The sequence below is a fragment of the Megascapheus bottae genome, chromosome 9, assembly GCF_031878675.1.
Source record: "Megascapheus bottae isolate mThoBot1 chromosome 9, mThoBot2.hap1, whole genome shotgun sequence".
Taxonomy (NCBI): Eukaryota; Metazoa; Chordata; class Mammalia; order Rodentia; family Geomyidae; genus Megascapheus; species Megascapheus bottae.
The window spans coordinates 67,920,511-67,930,667 of record NC_143517.1 but is presented as its reverse complement, the minus strand read 5'-3'; the positions used below and the strand labels follow the sequence as shown (position 1 = coordinate 67,930,667).

Sequence of the window (10,157 nt, the reverse complement as noted above, 5' to 3'; positions counted from 1 at the left end):
CACTGTTAATTCTGTGGCTCCATGAACAAGAGACAGCGGTCCAGCTCGCAGGGTCTTTCTTTAGAGCTTTTTCAGAGATCTCTTGCCTCCTTAGTGAGGTTTATACTGATGTATTTCGTTTTTTTGTTAGAGTCCAAATGAGATTATTTTCCTGATTTCTTTTTCATTGTATTCATTATTAGTACTGAGAAAAAGCTGTTGAGTTTGTATCTTTCTACTTTGCTGAAAGTATTTATTAGGTCATATTTTGTGTGTGTGTGTGTGTGTGTGTGTGTGTGTGTGTGTGTGGCAACTGTGAGGACTCTTTTTTTTTGCCAGTCCTGGGCTTAACCTCAGGGCCTGAGCACTGTCCTTGGGCTTTCTCAAGGCTAGAGCTCCACCACTTGAGCCACACCACCACCTCTGGCTTTTTCTGAGTATGTGGTACCAGGGAATTGAACCCAAGGCCTTGTGCAAGCCAGGCAGGCACGCTACCACTAAGCCACACTCCCAGCCTGACTGGAAGGACTTTCGAGTATTTGATTGGATCATCTGAGATTTTTTGGTTCATTCTTTTCTATTTATGTCATTTTATTTCTTTCTCTTGCCTTATTGCTCTGGTTAGGTTTTCAAACCACTGTACTATTCCCACCCTATTCTCCCCAAAGAGAAATGGGGGGGAGAATATTTTGCTGTTTGTCTTAATGGTCAAGAGTTCCTGTCATGTGTGCTTATGTTGGAAAGTTTTTGTTTCTCCATTAGTCTTCAAAGGTAACTTTTCTGGGAAGGTAACTTTTCTGAGAGCTAGCCTTGAGCACAAAGAGACTCAGGCAGGGACAGTGACCAGGCCCTGAGTTCAAGCCCTATGACTGACCAAAAAAAAAAAGGTAACTTTCCTGGATATAATAATCTTGAGTGGCAATTTGAGTTCAGAGAGAACTATATTACTAAAACTTAGACTTTCTCCTAAAAGGTGTAGTGTAATTCTGACAGCTTTTTCCTTTGACAGCTTCCAATATGATTTCTTTGTTCTGTAGTCTCAGCATTGAGAATATAACATATAACGGGGAGCGTTTCATTCATTGTTATGTCTGTTTAAGATTCTATGTATTCCTTGAATTTGGATACCCGCATCTTCCCTAAAGAGGAAAATATGCCGCTGTAATTTCATTAAATAGGTTTTCTATGCCTTTTCTTTTTTAGCGGTCCTGAGGTTAAAACTCGCGGTCCCGAGCTTTGTAGGTGGGCGTTCTACTGTTTGGCGCAAACCCGCAGTCTTCCCACGCTGGTGTGTGTCTCGGCCCCTTGTCTGTGCTGCGACTCCTTAGGTTTGGTCTCTTGATGATGGCGGAGTCCTTGAACGTCGTGGTCACCCTGTGTTTTTTCTCACAGACACCTCTTAGGCTCCACTTCCTCACTGGTCCACCCCGTGAAGTCTGTGCTTCTGGTTGAGCCCCCTGGGCTGTGGTTCTGAGTGACGAAAGCCCGCCAGATGCACTGGTGGGCCCAAGTCACTGTGTCAGCGTCCGTCCGTTCCCTCTCTCCTCCCCGCAGCGGCTAGAAGCCGCTTTGCCACTCGCTCCCCCTTCCCAGCTCTGTCCTCACCTCACTGTCTCACGGTCCTTCTTGTAAAGGTCCTGGGTGACACTGGAGCTGCTGGGTGCCAGGAAGGCCTGATCTTCAGCTGAGACCCATCTGTGAAGTGTCCTGTCCTGCGGAGGTGAGAAGACATGTCCACCAGCTCTGGCTAGGACGTGGAGGTCTCTTCTACACTCGACGACACACACTCTCGCTCTTTCTCTCACTCTCCTTTTCTCTCTTCTTTCTCTTTCTTTCTTCTCCTTCTCTTCCACTTTCGTTCTCCCTTTTTCTTTCTCTTTCTCACTTTCTCCCTGCTCTCCTCTTCTCTTTCTCTTCTCTTTTGCTGTCTTTCACTCTCACCCTGTCTTCTTTCTCTTTCTCTCTCTCTGGTCCTAGGGCTTGAACTTGGGGCCTGGGTGCTGTCCCTGAGCTTTTGTCCCCTTCTTCACTTAAGGCTGGTGCTCTGCTGTTTGCTCCACAGCTGCACTTCTAGCTTTTTGGTGGTTGGTTGGAGACTTTCCTGCCCGGCTGGCTTTGAACGACCACCTTCAGATCCCACCTTGTGGATGGCTGAGACGGCAGGGGTGAGCCTCCGTACCCAGTGATTTTCTCTTTAAGCTTTTTAATTTCTTTTCCAGTCCTGGGCTTGACCTCAGGGCCTGAGCACTGTCCTTGGCTTTCTCAAGGCTGGAGCTCTAGCGCTTGAGCTAGTGTGGTTCTGAGGAATCCAACCTGTGCATGCCAGGCAAGCGCTTGATCACCACGCCAAATTCTTGGCCCGTAGATCACACAATATTGTGATGAAAACTTGCTGTCCACAGGATCTCTTGAAAGTGGCTGTTACCTGATCATAAATCTTTTATCCAAAGATGTGGCCCTGTTCCGTTGTCCTTTACTTCCTTATTCTCAAAGGATGAACTGAATATCCTTTTTAAACTTATAAACAGACTTTCTGCCACACTATCCTCCACAACGATTCATGTCTTTAGCTTTTCATGAACACCTGGACTGCTGGATGTGTTAGCCTGGAGCGCTTCTGCTTCACCCTGTGAAACTCAGCAGCCCGCCTGCGCCTGTGTCAAGGATCTCAGCGCACACATTGCGCAGTTAGTGCTGGTGTTGTCACTCCAGTGCCAGTAGCCTGAGAAGGGGTTGTAGAGCATTCCTGCCGCAGTCTGAACCGAGAGGCCCTTAGATTCCAGAATGCTCTCTAGTGTCTCCCATGTATGAGTACCTTTTGGTACAACACCTGCAATTTGCTCTGCAAACACAGTTCCCATGGCACATGACGTCTGTGTTTTGTTCATTGCAGTAACGAATAAAGAACCACCAGGTTTTCACACTTGATACCAGCACTGTACCAATGCTTCCAGAATAATCACATGTTCTACAACTTCATAAGTATGACACCATCAAAAGTTTCGGCAGACTCTCCCACAGTCTCCTCCAGGGAGCACATTCTGTACTTTAGCCTCTTATCCAGAACTGGATCAAATGATTTATGATGTGCTATTTTAATGTTTTCACCCACGGGATCAATTCTAGTAACAGAAGCACCCTAGCGGCTCAGTTAATAATCCACCACCACAGCCAACACCAGGGATCTTCACCCCAGACAAGGGTTTTCCTGGCTGGTGGGTGGCAGTGTTTTCAGAAGAGGTCTAATAAATGGCAGCCGCAGGTGGTTCATGGCTGAAGAGGCGCATACACCACTTGTCAGCCAGGGCCCTGAAGGGTCTCGCTGCTGTCCACAGTGGTTTGTGAAGTACTGTACAGTCTGTAATTTTTTATTTTATTCGAATAGGAAAAAAGCCATCCTACCAGGTTTGAACCACATAGTTCTGTACTCACTGAAAATTTGTGGTTTAATTTGTAGAGTCCAACTCAGTGTATTTCCTGAATAAGCTGCCAACAAAGCCATGCGGAGACGCTCGGGGGTCGTGTGCTCCGGAAACCAGACGTAACCTTTCTAGTCCTCCCGCTTTCTAGTCCTTTTAAACTTTGATATTCTGGCACGGTAGCTCACGCCTATAATCCTAGCTAGCTACTCAGGAGGCTAAGATCTGAGGATCAAGGTTCAAAGCCAGCCCAGGCACAAAAGGACCTGAGATTCTTATCTCCAATTATCCTCTAGAAAATGGATAGTGGGGCTGTGGCTCAACCGGTAGGACTGGAGCTGAAGAGCTCAGGGACAGTGCCCAAGCCCAGGGGTGGGCGGTAGTCTTCAGCTGAAAGAGCTCAGGGACGGTGCCTAGGTGGGTTCAACCCCATGACCCACACGCACACAAAAATGCTATTCTGCTTATGGCAGGCAATATACAGAATTTGTCTTCTTTTCCCTCTAGTGCTAGAGTTTGAACTCAGGAATTTACGCTTGCCTGGATGGCACTCTGCTACTTGAGCCATGCCTCCAGCCTGACTTTTTTTTGCTCATTATTTTGGAGCTGGAATTTCAACAGACTTTTCTGCCTGGTCTGGCCTCAAACCACAATCCTCTGGATTTCAGCCTCCTCAGTGCTAGGATTTCAGGCGTGGGCCATTGGTACCAGGTTCAGAATTTTCCTTTCTGGATCTGGCTTTGTTTAAGGCAATGATCTCAAGTTCATTCGTTTCTCCCCCTATGACGTATTTTCCTTCTTTTTTTTTATGGCTGGGTACTACTTCCTTGTGCTTATGGGCCGTTCTCTTTCTCTGACACTACAGCTGGCGCTCCTGGGTGGACAGTGCTGCCCTCCGGGCTGTGCCTGGGCTTCTGTTACCTGGTGAAGCCCGCTGGTGCAGCAGCCACAGCAGGGGAAGTTCTAGTCCTAGCTCCCTGTGGAGCATCTACAGAGATTGCCATGGTGACAATGTTTGTTTACAGCCTGTCAGCGGGCGTGGGGCTCCCTGCTCTGCCCCTGGGTGACTGGCTGCTGTCTGGTCTGGGTTGCCTGGAGGACCAAGTTTTGTCACAACAAAGATGACAAGCAAACTCCTGGGCTGTCCACTCAGGATTAGTCAAGGTGTTGCCCCATTCCCTTATCTGCTCCTCAGGTTGACCTCTGATCTTTCCTGCCAGCCCACAGGAAGCAACACAGGGTGGCTAGCAGGCCTCCATACCCCAGCCTCCGGCTGTCTGAGAAGTGGTCCTTCTCCTGGCTGTGGTGAGGGTTGGGGGAGGTAGGAGGGAGGGCTGCCCACAGTGAGACTGGCCAGTCGGGGAGTCCATTGTGCCACTGCCGGCTGAGGTTTAGCAGAGCACTAACCATCCCAGGTGGTGGACATTGGGAGAGGGCCCCAGAGGTGAGGGACCGGGAGAGTTCCCCCAGGGAGGGAGGAGGTCCCCCGAGGGAAGGGACCCGGGCCTGGAGGGGGGTTGTCCCTGTCCTGGCCCCAGACCCTTAGGGAAATCCCCTCACTTGGGGAGGTGCTCACATGCCTGGAGGGTGGCCTGCTCCCAGGTGGGGCCTGCTGACTGCTCTGTCCACAAGAGAGGACAAGGCCGCTCTCTGAGGGATGTTTACCCCCATGGCAGCCACTCTTCCCCCGTGCTTTGGAAGTTGGCACAGATTTTACACCGGTTGGGTATTCACAGTGGGTGTCCTGCCCCCCCACTCCGCTCTGCCCACTGTCCTCCCCATCCCACCCTGCCCACTGTCTTCCCCCCACTGTCCTCCCCCCTGCCCTGCCCCCAGGAAAATGGTGATGAAATTGCCCCACTTGCACATGGAGCAGGAGGAAAAGGCTGCCAAGGACCAGAATGGACCCGACATTCACACACGGAGGCGCTCGCCCCCACTCCCGCAGCACGTGACCCAGCCTGAGAAGAGTGCAGGTGAAGACGCGATGGAGGGACATTGGTGCTGGGTCCTCATCCAGGGTGCCCAGTGTCACAGGGGCACGGGGACGATGTCCACACTCGGGGGAGGCACAGCTGCTCCCGACCTTGAGCTCATGCACTGGCCTTCAGTGCTGCGACCTTTTGTCTGGTCCATTGTGGAGCTGAGCGCAGGGCCTGGGCGCTGTCCCCAAGCCTTTTCTCTCGAGGCCGGCACTCCACCACTCTGAGCCACAGCACCACTTCTGCTTTTCTGGTGGTTCACTGGGGATGAGTCTCGCGGGCTTTCCTGTCCAGGCTGGCTTGGAATGGTGAACCTCAGACTCAGCCTCTTGAGTAGCTGGGGTTACAGGTGTCAGCCACTGGCGCAGGCCCAGAAGGGGCTTTTCTGCGGCTGCCACCCCTCCCCATGCCTGTGGCAGTGGTTTCCGGGGGCACTGGGCAGATGGTGCTCCCTGGACAGTGCTCCCTTGGAAGGAGGCTGAGCAATGAAGCTGACCTGGGGGAGTGGGGGGGGGAAGGAGGGAGGGAGGGAGGTGCTGAGCTGGGACAGAAGGCCTGATGCCTGGGACAAGGTGTCCTCCTCCCGACCACACCCCCACAGTGACATGTGTGGGACGTCCAGATTGTGGGCAGGACCTGATGCCCCGCCTGCCACGGCCAGGGGCCTTTATATAAAAGCAGCTGAGCTGCTGCAGGACCAGAGCTGTGCAGCTTGGCCACGCACCTGTCCACCATGAGGACCCATCTGCTGTGGCTGCTGCCTCTGCTCCTGCTGGGCTGCCCCGGTGAGTGCCCCTGACCTGACTCAGCCGCAAAATTAGGAGGAGTCGGACGCCGTGGCTCACGCCTGTCATCCTAGCTGCTCAGGAGGCTGAGATCTGAGGATCCAGGTTCCAAGCCCGCCCGGGCACAAAAGTCGGTGAGACTCTTACCTCTAATTAACCACTAGAAAACTGGAAGTGGCGCTGTGGCTCAAAGGGTAGAGCAAGAGCCTTGAGCTGAAGAGCTCAGGAACGGCACCCAGGCCCAGAGTTCAAGACCCACAGCCACCCCTCCACCCCCCAAAATTAGGAGGATCCAGGGTGCGGGAGTGAATCTGTCAGAGGCCCCTTGTCGAGGGCGTCTGGGCGGCTGCTCTGGAGCCACCTTCCTAGCTTCCTCCATGCTTCTCACTCGTCGGACACACTTGGCTTGCTATCCAATGGAAAGCGGTCCTCTCGCTGTGTGGTGGGCTCCCCGTGGGCCTGAGATGGACGGAGCCAGGGGCCTGCTGTCCAGTAGCCAGGACCTCTGGCTGCCGGTAGTCTTAGTTTCCTGTCCTGGAAATGGAGCAGTGTGCCAGGAGAGTGCTGGTGCCTCAGGGGGCCTGAGGAGGCTTGGCTGTGCCTGGTCAACCGGGACTTTCTGAAACGCAGGACCCAGGCCTGTGTGGCGACACCGTGGGGTCAGAGACCATGCTGGGTCAGAGTTGACCCCAACCGTGTTCCCCTAGCCCAGGCGCTGAGGTGTCACCAGTGCTTTGCAAAGGGCAACTGTTACTAGCCCACAAGGTGCCAGGCCAACACCCGCTACTGCCTGACCACCTGGAACAGTGAGTATTGCCCTGACCCGGGAGGGGGCACAGGGGGGTCCCGGATCTACACCTGGAGCCTCAAGAGGGACAGGTGGAGGGACCATGGCCCCATCAGAGTCTAATCTAGGCATTGAGATTTTCTGGGGAGGTTCAGGCACGTTTGTCAGTGGCCGGGCCCGGCTTCCTCTCTCCGAAGTCAGAGGACACAGAGGCTTCCTTCCCAGGGCCCCGGGAGGACTGCATCGGACCTTCCAATGAGGACAGAGTGGACATGGCCTGACCCTGCCCACACACCGAGCCCTGACCCGCTGACTTCTCGGGGCACCCGTGTGGATGAGGAGTGGGGAAGGCTGCGGGGAGCAGGCCGTGGAGACCTGGCTTGAGAAAGGGGTAGGAGTAGATTCAACAGCTCTCTGCAAAGCGTCGTATGCCTTGTGTTTCCAGGTCCTCCAGGCCAGAAAATGAACGTTATAAAATCCTGTGCTTATACCTGCCCTGGCTTCCAGGAGAGCCTGGCATACTCCAGGGCTGCCTGCTGCAACACAGACCTCTGCAACAGCGCCCCGAGCACCCATGCCAGCCGGGGCCTGCTGGCCCTCAGCCTCTGGAGCGTCTACCTCAGCAGGTAGCCGTGGGCGCTCTGCTGGCAGAAAGAAACATCCAGAGCCTGGGCCCACCGTGTGACCTACAGGCTTGTGGCCCTGGGCGTGGCACTTCCAGCTGAGAGCGGAGCCTGGAAACGCCTCTGCGCCAGACTCCTGCTGCGGTCAAGGAGTGACACTGGCCAGGTGCTGGCTTCTGCCTCTCGCTGGCCTCCAGATGCTAATGCTGCCGGCTCACCGGGGCCGTACCCCCCCCCCCAGGAGCGCAGCACACCGGGCCGAAGCAGGCCAAGGGTGATTGGCGGCCCCCGACTTCCACCCTGCCTCCTACCAGCCGCAGAGGTCCTGGGCTGTGTGCCACCACCTCAGGGAGTCAGGGGCCCAGGGCGAGGGAGCTCCTGCTGCCCCCAGGCCTGGCACTGAAGCATGCTGTCCAGATAGAGGCTGAAGACCAGAGCAAAGGAAGAGCCGAGGGCATCCGCCCCGTGCCCACCAGGGGCAATGCCCACAGGCATCCTGCGACTCGACACGGGCGGCTCAGGGACGGAGGCAGTGCGCGCAGCCCCAGGACCCCTGCCCCAGCTTGGGCGTGAGTCCTCTCCTGGGATGGAGGACACTGAGCGGTGCTCAGGCCTGTTTCTATGAACCCCAGTCCTCTGGAAAGCCAAGCACATGCAGAGCGGGAAGGTCCAGGCTTCATCCAGCTGTGTGGTGGTGTTAAAGCTGCGCCTGAGGCTCTGAGTCTCCTAGTCCCTGCCGGCCAGGCAGACCCCCCACCCCCCATGCCTGCGGGCCAGGCCGACCCCCCACCCCCCATGCCTGCGGGCCAGGCCGACCCCCCACCCCCCATGCCTGTGGGCCAGGCCTACCCCCCACTCCCCATGCCTGGCCCCCCACCCCCTATGCCTGGCCCCCCAGCCCCCACGCCTGCGGGCCAGGCCGTCCCCCACCCCCATGCCTGCGGGCCAGGCCAACCCCCCACCCCCCATGCCTGCGGGGCAGGCCGGGCCCCCACCCCCCATGCCTGCGGGCCAGGCCGGCCCCTCACCCCCCATGCCTGGCCCCCCACCCCCCATGCCTGGCCCCCCACCCCCCATGCCTGCGGGCCAGGCTGGCCCCCCACCCCCCATGCCTGGCCCCCCACCCCCCATGCCTGCGGGCCAGGCCGACCCCCCACGCCTGCGGGCCAGGCGGGGCCTGGGCTGCTTCTCAGTCCTCAGGAGTTGTACATTTGCCAGTAAAGAGCAGCGGCTCCTGGACACGTGTGTGGCTGCCTCTCTCCTCAGAGGCTGGAGGCCTGCATCTCCCCTCCAGCTCACCCCTGGAGCTCCAGGCCTCCCGCCCTGAAGCTCTGTGCCTCCTGCTCACCTGGAGCCCCAGCAGGCAGGGTTCCAGGGCCAGACACGGGAGCACCTCCCCTGTGTGGGTGAGCGCCAGCCTCCTCCCGCGCGCCTCCTGCCCTGTCCCCACTTTCTGCAGCCCTGGGCTAGGCTGGAGTCCCTTCTGACCTGAGCACTTATGGGAGACACTGCCCAGCGGTGACCTCACTCCGGAAGGCACAGAGCTGGGCACAGAGCGTGGTCTCCGCCCCCCTGGGGCCCTGGGACACCTAGGGCCTGCCTGGGTCTCCGCCTTGTGCTGACAGCCCACGGCTTCTCCACTATCCCAGCACCTGGCCGTGTCCTGCAGTGTGCTGTGGGAAGGGGAGCGAGACGGCTGCACCCGCACCTGCACCCGCACCTGCATCCGCACAGCTGCCCTGCCAGCACCATCGCCAGCGGTGGACGAGTCCTCAACTCCAGCGGTGGGCGCTGCGTGTGTGGGGCCACAGGGAGGCTCTGGGCAGGGCTCCTCAGACATTCCCTCCAGGACTGGTGGTTGGTACTGGGTTCCTTGGCACCTGCCCTCCTTCACCGCAAGCCACAGCAGCTCACACACAGCCCAGCTCACACAGCCAGTAATGGGCAGGGCCGAAGGCCCGGGTCTGGAATGGCAGGGCATGGGAGGCCTCTGTCCCCAGCACAGGGGTCACGTGTGTGTGCGTGGCAGTGTAACCCACAGTGGTCACTAGAGAGGCCAGGGACCGTCCAGCCTACGCATGCCCTGTGCCCGCCAGCCTGAGAGTGCCTCACACCAGGGCTGGGTAGACGGGACCTGGGACACCTCAGGCAGCATATGACTGAGTCCCAGCCCCTGTCTGCACAGCAGGCAGGAAGCAGTGCTGCGCTCATGCCGGCCTGTGAGCTCAGCAGAGGGCAGGAGAGGCGGGCAGGACACACCAGCACCCTGAGGCCTATGGGCGCCAGCACTCTGGGTGCCCCACATGGGCTGGGCACCCACGCTGCCCTCAGTGAAGAGGCTGGAGGGGCCTTCGGGCATTTGAGAAAGAGCCAGGCGCAGAGCTCACTCCAATAAGCAGTGTTAATTCAAATTCCTGAAGTCATCCTCGGTGTGGATACTTGTTTCAAAGTTGAATAAAACAGAGACATGGAGGCCAAGAAGCAAGTGATTCCTTTCCTTTTCTTTTACAAAAGATCTTTACGTCGTTGTGAGCTTTCGATGAGCGACCTCCCCACCCTCCCGCCCCTCCCCTCAAGCTCTG

The 10,157-nt window shown here is 56.8% G+C and overlaps 2 pseudogenes; one reads left to right on the top strand and one right to left on the bottom strand.

Moving 5' to 3' along the window:
- Positions 1 to 2,615: 2,615 nt before the first annotated feature.
- LOC150059323 (ubiquinone biosynthesis O-methyltransferase, mitochondrial pseudogene) lies at positions 2,616 to 5,069 on the bottom strand (annotated as a pseudogene).
- A 1,044-nt stretch (positions 5,070 to 6,113) lies between these two features.
- Positions 6,114 to 7,582, top strand: LOC150059322 (ly-6/neurotoxin-like protein 1; annotated as a pseudogene).
- The last annotated feature ends 2,575 nt before the right edge of the window (positions 7,583 to 10,157 follow it).